We start from the raw sequence: 11,148 nt of genomic DNA, 5'->3' as shown, positions 1-11,148 counted from the left end.
TAAAAATAAACCTCAGGGGCGCCTAGATGGCTCAGTCAGTGAAATGTCCCAGTCTTGATTTCAGCTCAGGTCGTGATCTCAGGGTCCTGAGATTGAGCCCTTGGCTCCAAGCTCAGTGGGGAGTTTGCTTGTCCCTCTCTGTTCCTCCCCACTGCTCATGCATGCTCTCTCTCTCTCAAATAAATAAATAAAATCTCAAAAAATAAAAATTAATCTCAGCTATTTCTTTTACCTTTTAAAAATGCGGCTGCTAGAACATTTAAAGTGACATATATGTGGCTCCTAATGACACTGCTGTTAGATGGGTGAGAAGTGGAGGGGACCTAACAATGGACCAGTAGCCTGTGCTAAGGCATCTGGGAAGCTAGAAATGGAGAAGTTGGGAGCAAGCAAGGTGGTGGGAAGAGATGGGAAGACATTTGAGAAGTTTGATCATGAAGGGAAGGAGGGAGGATGACAGCTCAGGGAGGAAACAGAGTCCCTGGAACAATGCACACATCACCCATCAGCTCTTCCTCCTCCTCCTGTCATCTTCCCAAAAGACAAACCTTGGGCGCCTCCAGTCACCCCCCCATCCCATGCAATGACTCTAGAGTAAGGCTCCTTTCTCTCAATGCTGGACAGTGGGGAGTTGGCCACACATGGCCAGCAATCTGGGTTTGGATGCTAAGTACCAGGTAAGAAAAATCCCTAGCCTGGCCATCCATTGTAAAGGTAGCTCCCATCATCCCTCCCTGACGCCTAGAACTGGGCCCTGGGCAAAGGGGAACGGTGGGGGAAGGAGGGGAGATCCGGGACCGAGGCCCGGGGAGCTGGGGTCAATGTTTGAGACAGGGGAGGATTTCTCAGAGGAGCAGTGTGGCCCAGGAGGCACAAGTCAGCCCCCAAACCGGCCAGACAAGGCTTCCACTATGGATATATTTCATCAAGGGAAATCAAGCAGCCTGGATCTAATATTCCTGCCTCTGCCCTCCCACTCAGCCCCACAGAGAAGCTGTAAACACTCGAATGCAGGGATTAACTCTGCATGTGGTGTCTGGGACATTGTGAACAACTCTTGGCGGCTGTGTTTGTGTCTGTGTTGGATTGATCTTTTAAACCCCCAGCACCCAGGATGTGAAGCTTGGTACACAGTAAATGCTGATGGAGGGAAGGAAGGGTACATGGGTGAACAAATGACCAATCCATCAACGCATAGAAGCAGGTAGTTGGAATGGGCTAAACTTGGTCTGTGCTGGATTTCTGGGCATGGGCAGCAAGAAGGGGTATCTCACAGGCCAATAGCAGTGTCCCAGTCAGGAGAACCGATGCCCAGTGCACAGCTTTGCACCATCCTACCTCCTTGCCACCGGGCTCTGGGCCGCAGGTTTTGAGAGACACTGAACGTCCAGGCTGTAGCCCTTCCCGGGCGAAAGCTCTGCCCCTGGTCTCTTATCCTATTAAGTACTTCTTTAAAACCCCTAAGGCCTCTGTAAAAGGAAAGATAATGTGAAGAATTCCAGAAGGGTTGGCTAAGCCTGGCTGGGAGGTGGAAGGTGGGGCCGCGCTCTTTCCCGGATCCGCGGAGGAGGAAGGGCACTCCAAACTCCTCAGGAAGCCCACACTTTTCTCTTTTGGCCACTGGAGGGCACTTCGACCCCGAAATACCAGCTCCCAGCCACCGTTCCGTCTTTGGGGAGAAAAAAAAGGTTTTTAAATCATTCACAGCCATGGTTTGCCTGGGCGGAACATCCCATACAGCTCTTAAAAAATATAGAATCGCATTTAACATTCACTACACGTGTGAGTTATCTTAAGGCTTGTTTAGGAAAAACAGTTTGCTCAGCTAGATACCATTTGGGAGGAGGAACTTGAACCCAAGCCCTTGTGCACCGACCGACGGTAATCAAGGAGTGCACAGGGGCGCCTGGCTGGCTCATTGGGCAGAGCAGGGAACTCTTGATCTCAGGGTCTTGAGTTCAGGCGCCACTTTGGGCATTTGGGCAAAAAAAAAAAAAAAACCACCACCACCACCACCAACCAGGGACCAGTGAATGCTCATGGAACTGAAAAGCAGCCCGGCTACATAGATTCGTAGAGAGGAGTATGCTCCACAAATATCCTTTCTGAGCAATTTGCACACATATGAAATTGGAAGATGGCTTCCAATTTGTACATTTCATAGGTGATGTTTTTTCCTCCTGAAATGATGCTATTAAATAAATGAAGTGTTTCACAGTTCATGTCTGTCTTAACTTGGAGGTAATGGTCATTGTAATAGAAGGCAGAAAAAGATAATTTTCATTTAATACTTCAATAGCGCTCGCAATCTACCCAGAACTGTCCTAAGCCCTTACATAAGGTAACTCCATTAGTCCTCATACCTGCCCTAAGAGGGGTGCACTGGTATGAGCCCCATTTATAGGTGAGGAAAGAAGAGCCTCAGAGAGGACAGCAATGTGCCCAAGGTCGCAGGGCTAGTGAGCAGCAGAGCGGGGATGAGGCAGTCTGGTCCCAGAGTCTATAATCTAGAATTTGGGGGGTGAGGCTGGAGCTGGCCTGGAGAAGAGAGAGGTTAGAGTTCCACGGGAGGAAATGCACTTTGGAGCGGAGGGTGCTCCTGGCAGCCCCCAGGACGTTAACAAGGGCCTAGAGGTGGGGAAAGGAGGTGAGGAGTCAGGCCAGAGGGCAGGGCAGAGGCCTGCGGCTAGAGTTCACTGGGGCCTCCTAGGGGTGGGAAGAAGAGAGGCTACCGCAGGGGTGCTGGGTTGGGATGGGGGTGCTCCAGGGCAGGGAGGGGCTGAGGCCACCCTGCCCCCACTCCTGTCCAGGGACTAGTGTTTGGGAAGTGCAGTGTGTGCTCAGGAAACGGTCGGATTGGATTACAGGGAAGATTAAAGGAGCTAAATTGGGCCTGGGGCTGGGGGAGGTGTCGGAGAAGGGGACTGCTAAGGGCCAGCAGCTGGCCAGCCCCGGGAGGCTGCTGGGAGCTAGGGGTGGGGGCAGGGATCCCTGGGCAGGCAGGAAGCCCTTCTGACCCCAGCAAGGCCGGAATGTGGGGTCAGCAAGCAAGGGCATCCACACTCAGATGGAGCTGAGGGAGAGGGAGGGGCTGAGACCCAGAGAGCAGAGGGCTGGGGTGGGGGGGGAGTAGAGACAATGGGGGAAGTGGAGAGAGACTAGAAGGGAGGGGTGAGTGGGTGAGAGGGGGGTGGTTAGGAGGACCGGCCTGGAGAGGACAGGAAGGGGGCAGAGACCAGACAAGGGGAAGAAGCTGGGAGTGGAGACAGTCTGAGGCTCATCCTGAGAGGGTATCTGGCACTCCAAACCTTGCCCTGTCTGGGAAGTGGGGGGCACTGTTGCTTGTAGGGTGTTGGTAGAGAACTCTTTGCACAGAACAGAAAAGCACCCTCCCACAGTTCCAGGGTCCTTCCCCCTCCTCCCAGCCCCCTCCCCCAGCCTGATTGGCAGCACCAGCTGCAGCCCCTCCCAGTTCCCAAGGCAATTGGTCAGTGGTCTATTCTGGGGCCCAGGATGGCTGGGGAGCCCAGGGAAGGGCAGAGGGAGATCCATCTCTTTGAGGTTGGATGGGGAGGGGGCATGAGGGAGCCTCTTTGGGGCAGTTGGGGGATAGGGTTCTGACTGCCGTGGGTGGGGAGAAAAAATCCAGTGCTCTGTTTTCAACAAATTGTTATCTCTCAGGATCTTTAAAGCTGGGAATGGGGAATGGTATCTGGGACACCTCTGGGTGGCCCTGGGGCCGGAGAGCTGTGGCAGTGGGAATCCCCAACAGCTGATTTTGGACCCCAGGATCAAGTCCAGCCCCCAGGCCCAGTCCTCTAGGCAGCCTCTCTAAGACAGCACTGTGCCTGCTGTTGCCCAGGCTGCTCCCAGACCAGCTGGGGGCAGTCTGGGGCCAAGGTGCACTCAGGGGATCCTCTCCGGCTGGGGAGAGTGAGGCTGAGGGTGGCACAGAGCTTAGTGGCCCCACTGACCCCTCTATTCCCCAGATGGGAAATCTTCCGTGCCCCCAGGTCCTGTGGGCAGGAGGAGGGTCTCCTCCTCTGCTGATGGAGTCTGGCCCCTTAAAACCTGCCCCCAACAAGCCCAGTTGCTTTCAGAGGACAGTGGGGTTGGGGAGCAGAGTAGGGTGGAAGGTTGGAAAGGTTTGCCTGCTATACAAGGGACTTCTCAGTGGCGATCCCTGGATAGGACTGAGCTAAAAAAGGACCTAGAGCTGAGAATGCCAAGTCAATCGGTGGCAAGGCCTTAGAGACACAGAGAAATGAGCTGGGTTTCTAGGAGCCATCAAGGAAGGTTCAAATCCAGACTTTGGTTTTACCTGCGACGCAAACTTAGAGAACTTCCCTAACCTCTCTGAGCCTAGTATCCATTATTGTAAAATGAGGATAAGAGTTACTTCCCAATATGTGAGGCTTAGAGATACGGTGGTTTCATGTGGCAGGTGTCTGGAAAAAAATACCATGCCCAACAGAACTACCAGTTACGGAGCACCTACTGTATACTAGGCATGGTATTCCAGACACCTATCATATATCCTCACAACACTGGGAGTAACTCTTATCCTCATTTTACAGATGAGTAAACTGAGGCTCAGAAAGGTGAAGTTACTCCCCCAAGAGTGATAGATCCAGTTTGAATCCAGACAGTAGTCCAGTAGCTGCTTCCCAAATCAGCGCCCCCGCCCCGGCCCCCTCACCCATCCCTCTGCAGGGTCAAATGGAATTTTGGCCATTGGCTGGCTATCTGGACAGATGTAAGAAGATGGAAGGATGACAGCCTGGGGCTGTAAAAACACTTAGGGTCCAAGAAGGGGTATCTTCTGGAACCCGAGACTCATTTTCATTGTGTACTTGGATGGTCTGAAGAATAAAGCATGGCACTCAGTAGCTAGAACGTCCCCGAGTGCTGTGGTGGGGTGTGGTCTGGACTGGCAGAAAAAGCCCTGGGGTCTGAGTGGACCCCAAGATAACTGTGACTCAGCTGGTTGGAGGAAGAGGAGGATGATCCTATAAGGCTATAGATAGCAACTGTGCATAGTGGCCATGTGAGGTCATTGCCAGCCTGCTTAGGCCCTGTTTGAAGCACTCCACAGCCTCAGAGTGATGTAGGAAACCTGGAAAGTGCCCAGGACAGCAGAGATATGACCAAACTGGAGGGGCTGAAACCAAAAAAGCCTATGAGGAAAGATGAAAGGAATGGGGATGATCAGGGAAAGAGGCTGAGTGATGGTACTAAGAACATGACAGGCTTCCAGGGAAGACAGGAAGCCGACTTTCTCTGGGTTAAGTTCTAAGAAAGAAAGACAGGGCTTGCATTTCAGCAGAGGGATTAGAGTTAGGCCTTAGGAGTCTATCTAGGGTATGAATCCGTGGGGAGGCGAGGGAGCCTATGACATCTCCTTGCGGGGAGGTTGGAGCAGGGCCGAGTGCCACCCGATCCCATCTCAGGGGCTCCCGACTCACCCCAACACCCTGCACCCTGCTTCTCAGACCCCTTCCCCTCTTCCACCCACATACACCCAAATCTGGTCAAAGAGCGTTTCCCCGATTCTGTGTGGGGGTTTGGGTTGGGAGTGGGGGTGCACGTCTGTGCGGGGACAGGGGGCTCCTCTGCCTCGGATCTCTGTCTCTTTAGGACATGGCTCAGGACTAGGTACTGTTTGGAGAAGTTCAGAGGTATCCCCTACAAAGGGCTGGGAGTTGTGCAGGGTGGCTGGTGTGCTGAGGAGAGAGATGTGCAGGGACAGCTGAGACGCTGAGCGGGTGCAGGACGTGCGGGCTGCATTTGTTTTGTTGAGCAGAACACAGGGATGGTGACAGTGACAAGGTGGGGGGGAGGACAGGAGGCCAGGGCAGGTGGGAGGAGCAGGAGGGGATGGAGAACATATGTTCAAGGAGGAAGCCGATCCCATTTGTGCTGGCTGGTGTAGCCACGTCTCATCATGGGATAGGGGCCCTTCTGGGGCTGTGCCAGAGATCTGGGTCCCACTTGATGGCGAGTCTGTGATGAGCAGAGAGGCTCCCAGCAAGGCCCGGAAGCTTTGATTCAGAAGAAAAAGGCCTCTCCGACTCCTCTTCTCTGGTCGGAGCAGGGAAGAATGTCTAAGGATATTTCACTTGAAGCAAAGAGAAACTGAGACCCGGGGGAGGGACACGAGCAATCCCATCACACAGCTTATCCGGAGCTGGCCCAGGCCTCTGGCCCCCCAGATGCGGCTTGGCATGTGGATGCCTTCCCGGGGTGGGGGGGGTCTCCTAGTGCTACTGAGGCCCCTTCCCCTTCCCTGGAATTGACTTTGGCCTGGTCCTCTGCTCCTGCGTCTCCTACTGATGAAGCCTCCAGGAGGCTGAGAGTCCACAGGGCACCTCCACCTGCAGCATCTCAGTAGCCACCCCCCCCCCCCGCCCCCTCGCCCTGGAAGCTCAGCCCTACCCCCCACCCCGCACCCCCTCCGGCCTCCACAGTCGAGGTGTCCTAGTTGGTAGAATTGGGGGCTGGGAGGAGGTGAGCTTGGCCTCAGACTTCTCCTACTTTGGCAGAAACCCCGCAGCGTTCCATGGCTGTAAAAGGAGCGTGGGGCAGGCTGGGGTTGGAGCCGGGCTACGAGGCCTCCCCAGGGAAGAAGCTGGGTCAGGGGTGTGGGGGCCTCGAGGTGGGGGGGACAGATGGGGATGGAGTGGGGATGCCCGGTGAAGCCAGGGTCCTGGAAAGGGGTCTGGGGTTACATGGAGAGGGGGCGTGGGGCCTGGAGGTCTTAAACCAGGGAGAGACGAGGGGTGCATGGCTAGCCCCGCCTGGGGCAGGGGGCGAGCAGCGCAGCATAAGGGAGAGGAGTTTCTGGGAGAATCCTGCTGCCACCGTGCAGCTGGGCCCCCCACTCCAACCTCCCCCTGGTGATATCAGGAAGAAACAATTGCCTCTGGACATTCCTTCCCTTTTACAGTCACCCCAGGCTCCTCCTCAGCAGCCTGTGGAGGTTTTGCAGCCACTAGAGCTGAGAGGAATGGGGGGGCAGTGGGGAAGGGGGCTGTTGGGGGAGGATGATGGGGGAGGGGCCTTTGGGGGAGGGGAGTGGGGAAGGGGGCTGCTGGGGGGAGGATGATGGGGGAGGAGGAGGGGGCCTCTTGGGAGAGGGTGGTGGGGAAGGGGTCTGTTGGGGGAGGATGATGGGGGAGGGGCCTTTGGGGGGAGGGCTCTGGAAGCCCTAAGCCACGGAGGCACCAGGGACCAAGGGCTCAGCTGGGGACGACTCGCTGTTCCCACTGTTCCCACTCCTTTGGTCCTGGAGACTCAGGATGTCAGAGGCTGAGAGCACCACAGGGGTGACCTGGCCTGAGCCCCCTTCACACCTTGGCCTGATGGGTGGCAGAGGAAACCAGACTTGCCTGGGTCACACAGATGGCTGGTTGCCGAACCCCCAGGATGAGCATCACCCTCTGCGCCCACCCCCCTGCCTGAGCCCCCCTCCTCCCTCACCAGGTGCTGGAGCCGGGGCAAGAACAGGGCTCACAGCTGCACAGTCTCCAAGGCTCTTGGCAGTGGCTGCCTCCTGGCCCAAGGCAGCTCCGGGGAGCACAGGGTGCTCGGCGGGGTGGGCCCTGGAGAAAGGGACAAAGGACTCCCTGGGGGGGTCGGTGGGCGGAGGGAGGTGCCTCCCACCTGGGATCCAGGTACACCTGGGGGAGGCAAGGCGCTCCCGGTTCCTCCTTTCTGACTTCTTGCAGTTTCTCCTCAATCCAAATGCCCAATGCCGGCCAGGTCAGTGTCCCCACCCCAGCCAGTCTGTGCCAGTGCCAGTCACCTGCTGTCCCCCATCTCCGCCACCTGCAAGATCGGGGAAGCCCTATGGGTAGCTGGGCCTTTGGGTTCCAGGGAGGCCTCTGCGAGGTTCTGAGGTCGGTCTGGGCATCCCTGAGCCCTCCAGACACCGAGCTCAGGGGAAGGCAGGGGACAGCAAATGCAAAGGTCTGGAGGCTGGGAAGCGTTTGGCAGTGTCATCCAACAGAAAAGAGGACAGTGTGGCTGAAGTGAGGTGAGCCTCCAACAGGCAAAGTGTCTGAGAGGAGTGAGTTCTGCCCCCAAATATCTGAACTGTGGAAGTGGGGTTCTTTTTCCCTGCTTGGCTCCCAGGTTAGAACGAGTGGCATAGCAGAGACACATCTTCTGGTCTCAAATATAAGGACATGTTTTCATATGTATGTGTGTGTGTGTGTTTATATATATATATATATATATATATATATATAGTTTTTTTTTTTTTTTTTAAGTAGGCTCCATGCCCAATGTGGGGCTTGAACTCAAGTCTCCGAGATCAAGAGCTGCATGCTCTACTGACTGAGCCGCCAGGCACCCTTAAGGAAATGTTTTCTTTTTTTTTTTTTTTTTTTTTTTTTTTTTAGGAAATGTTTTCTAATACCAGAGCTGTCCACTGTCCCGTGACAAAGATGTGTGAGGTACTCAATGACTCTTAATGGAATGGAATGGGCTGCCTGGAGACACCGAGTTCCCAGCTGGACCCATGCTTGCTACAGTCACCAGAGAGATTCCAATCCTTTTTTTTTTAAGATTTTATTTTTTTTGTCCAACAGAGAGCAAGCACAAGCAGGGGGAGCAGCAGGCAGAGGGAGAAGGAGAAGCAGGCTCCCCACTGAGAGAGAGCCTGACATGGGGCTGGATCCCAAGACCCTGGGATCATTACCCAAGCTGAAGGCAGACACCTAACCAACTAAGCCATCCAGGCGCCCCGAGAGATTTCAACCTTAACTGAGAAGTAAGGACATCAGACTGGGGGGGGGGGCTCACGACCTTTGAAGTCATCTTCAACTTCAAGTTCTCAAGACTCTCCAAGGTCAGGGTAATCTGGGAGGATTTCAAGCAAAATTAGGACTGATTTTCTTCTTTAACTGATTCGACAAAATGTATTGATAACACCTGGTGTGCAAGACGCTGTACCACATATACAAGTTTATAAACTGTCCCCTTGGGATCCCTGGGTGGCGCAGCGGTTTGGCGCCTGCCTTTGGCCCAGGGCGTGATCCTGGAGACCCGGGATCGAATCCCACATCAGGCTCCCAGTGCATGGAGCCTGCTTCTCTCTCTGCCTCTCTCTCTCTCTCTCTCTCTCTCTCTCTCTCTCTCTGTGACTATCATAAATAAATAAAAATTAAAAAAAAAATAAACTGTCCCCTTTCTTCTGAAAAATACTGAATGAAATGGTCTTAGTGAACCTTCCCATTTCCAACATCAATTAGCTCAAGAAAGAGTGTGACCATAAGATAATGTGATGATTTTTTCAAAAGATTTTATTTATTTATTCATGAGAGACACACAGAGAGAGGCAGAGACACAGACAGAGGGAGAAGCAAGCTCCCTGCAGGGAGCCTGATGTGGGACTTGATCCTGGGACTCCAGGATAAAGCCCTGGACTGAAGGCAGACGCTCAACCACTGAACCACCCAGGCATCCCAGAATGTGACTTTTTAAAAAAAAATAGTTTATCAAAATTTATATATTCAAAAGTCTGTCCTCAGGGTGTTCATAGCAGCACTGTTTATTATAGCAAAAGAATGGAAACAGTATAAATGTCCGTACATTAAAAATTGGCTAAATTAATTACGGCAAATCCATACAGTGAGATGAGGATATTAAGAAGAATGACTCAAAACCTCCCAACCAAGAAAAAAGCAGGACCAGATGGCTTCACTGGTGAGTTGTACCAAACATTTCTGAAGTAACATTAATCGTTCTCAAACTCTTTCCAAAATTTGAGGAGGAGGGCATACTTCCTAACCCATTCTATGAGGCCAGCATTCCTCTGATACCAAAACCAGCAAAGACACACAAGAAAATAAATCTGCAGACCCATATCCCTTATGAATATTGGTGTAAAAAAATTCTCAACAAAACACTACAAACCAAATTCAGCAGCATATTAAAAGGATTATACACCATGACCAAATGGGATTTATTTCTGGAATGCAAGGATGTTCAAGATATGAAAATCAATCAGTTTAATATACCACATGTACAGAATGAAGGGAAAACCCCACATGATCAATTTCATTTACAATAGCATCAAACCAATAAAATACTTAGGAATAAACATAACCAATGAGGCATAAGACTGGCTTATGAAAACTAGAAAACATTGCTAAAATAAATTAAAGAAGACACAAATAAATGGAAAGACATCCCATATTCATTGACTGTAAGACTTAATGTTGTTAAGTTGTCAATACTGCCCAAAGTGACGTACAGTGGGGTATCTATCAAAATCCCACAGATATTTTTTTGAAGAAATGGGAAAAATCCATCCTAAAATTCACATGGAATCTCAAGGCACTCTAAATAGCCAAACATATTAAAAAGAACAAAGTTGAAGGCTTCACACTTCCTGATTTCAAAATGATTACAAAGCTACAGTAATCAAAACAGCGTGGTACTGTCGTAAGGACAGATATACAGGCCCACGCAATACAACAGGGAGCCCAGAAATAAATCCTTGCCCATACCACTAAATGTTTTTCAGCAAGGGTGCCAAGACCATGCACTGGGGAAAGGACAGTCTTCAACAAATGGTGCTGGGAAAACTAGATATTCCCACATAAAAGAATGACGCTGGACCCTTACTTTACACCATATACAAACATGAACTCAAAATGGATTAAGGACATGAAACTGTAAAACTTTTAGAAGAAAACATAGGGGGTAGAATTTGTGGCATCGAGTTTGGCAGTGATTTCTTGGATATGACCCCAAAGTACAGGCCATGAAAGAAAAAAATAGATTAACTGGACTCATCAGGATGGAAACTTTTTGTGCATCATCAACAGAGTGAAAAGGCAACTCACAGAATGGAACCCCTTGAACTTTGTGCCAAGTACATTATCCATCCAGATGAATTATTGATATTTTCAGTGTGTCCAATTCTCAGTATTCCCCTGGGGAGGCTACATTCTTACTCCAGAGGTGCTGCCCAGTTCAGAACGTGGTTTGGAGCACTCCTCTTTCACCTGCTGTCCAAGCCTTGGAGTGTTGTTTTGCTGCCCTCCATGGTAGCAGATTCTCAGGGTTGGAACTGAAGTTTGGAAAAAGCCCCAAGTGGTTCAGAGCCAAGTCTGGTAGATGTTGATTCTGACTAGAGAA

The sequence above is a fragment of the Canis lupus genome, chromosome 36 (genome assembly GCF_048164855.1).
Source record: "Canis lupus baileyi chromosome 36, mCanLup2.hap1, whole genome shotgun sequence".
Taxonomy (NCBI): Eukaryota; Metazoa; Chordata; class Mammalia; order Carnivora; family Canidae; genus Canis; species Canis lupus.
Note: the sequence above shows the minus strand (reverse complement) of the source record.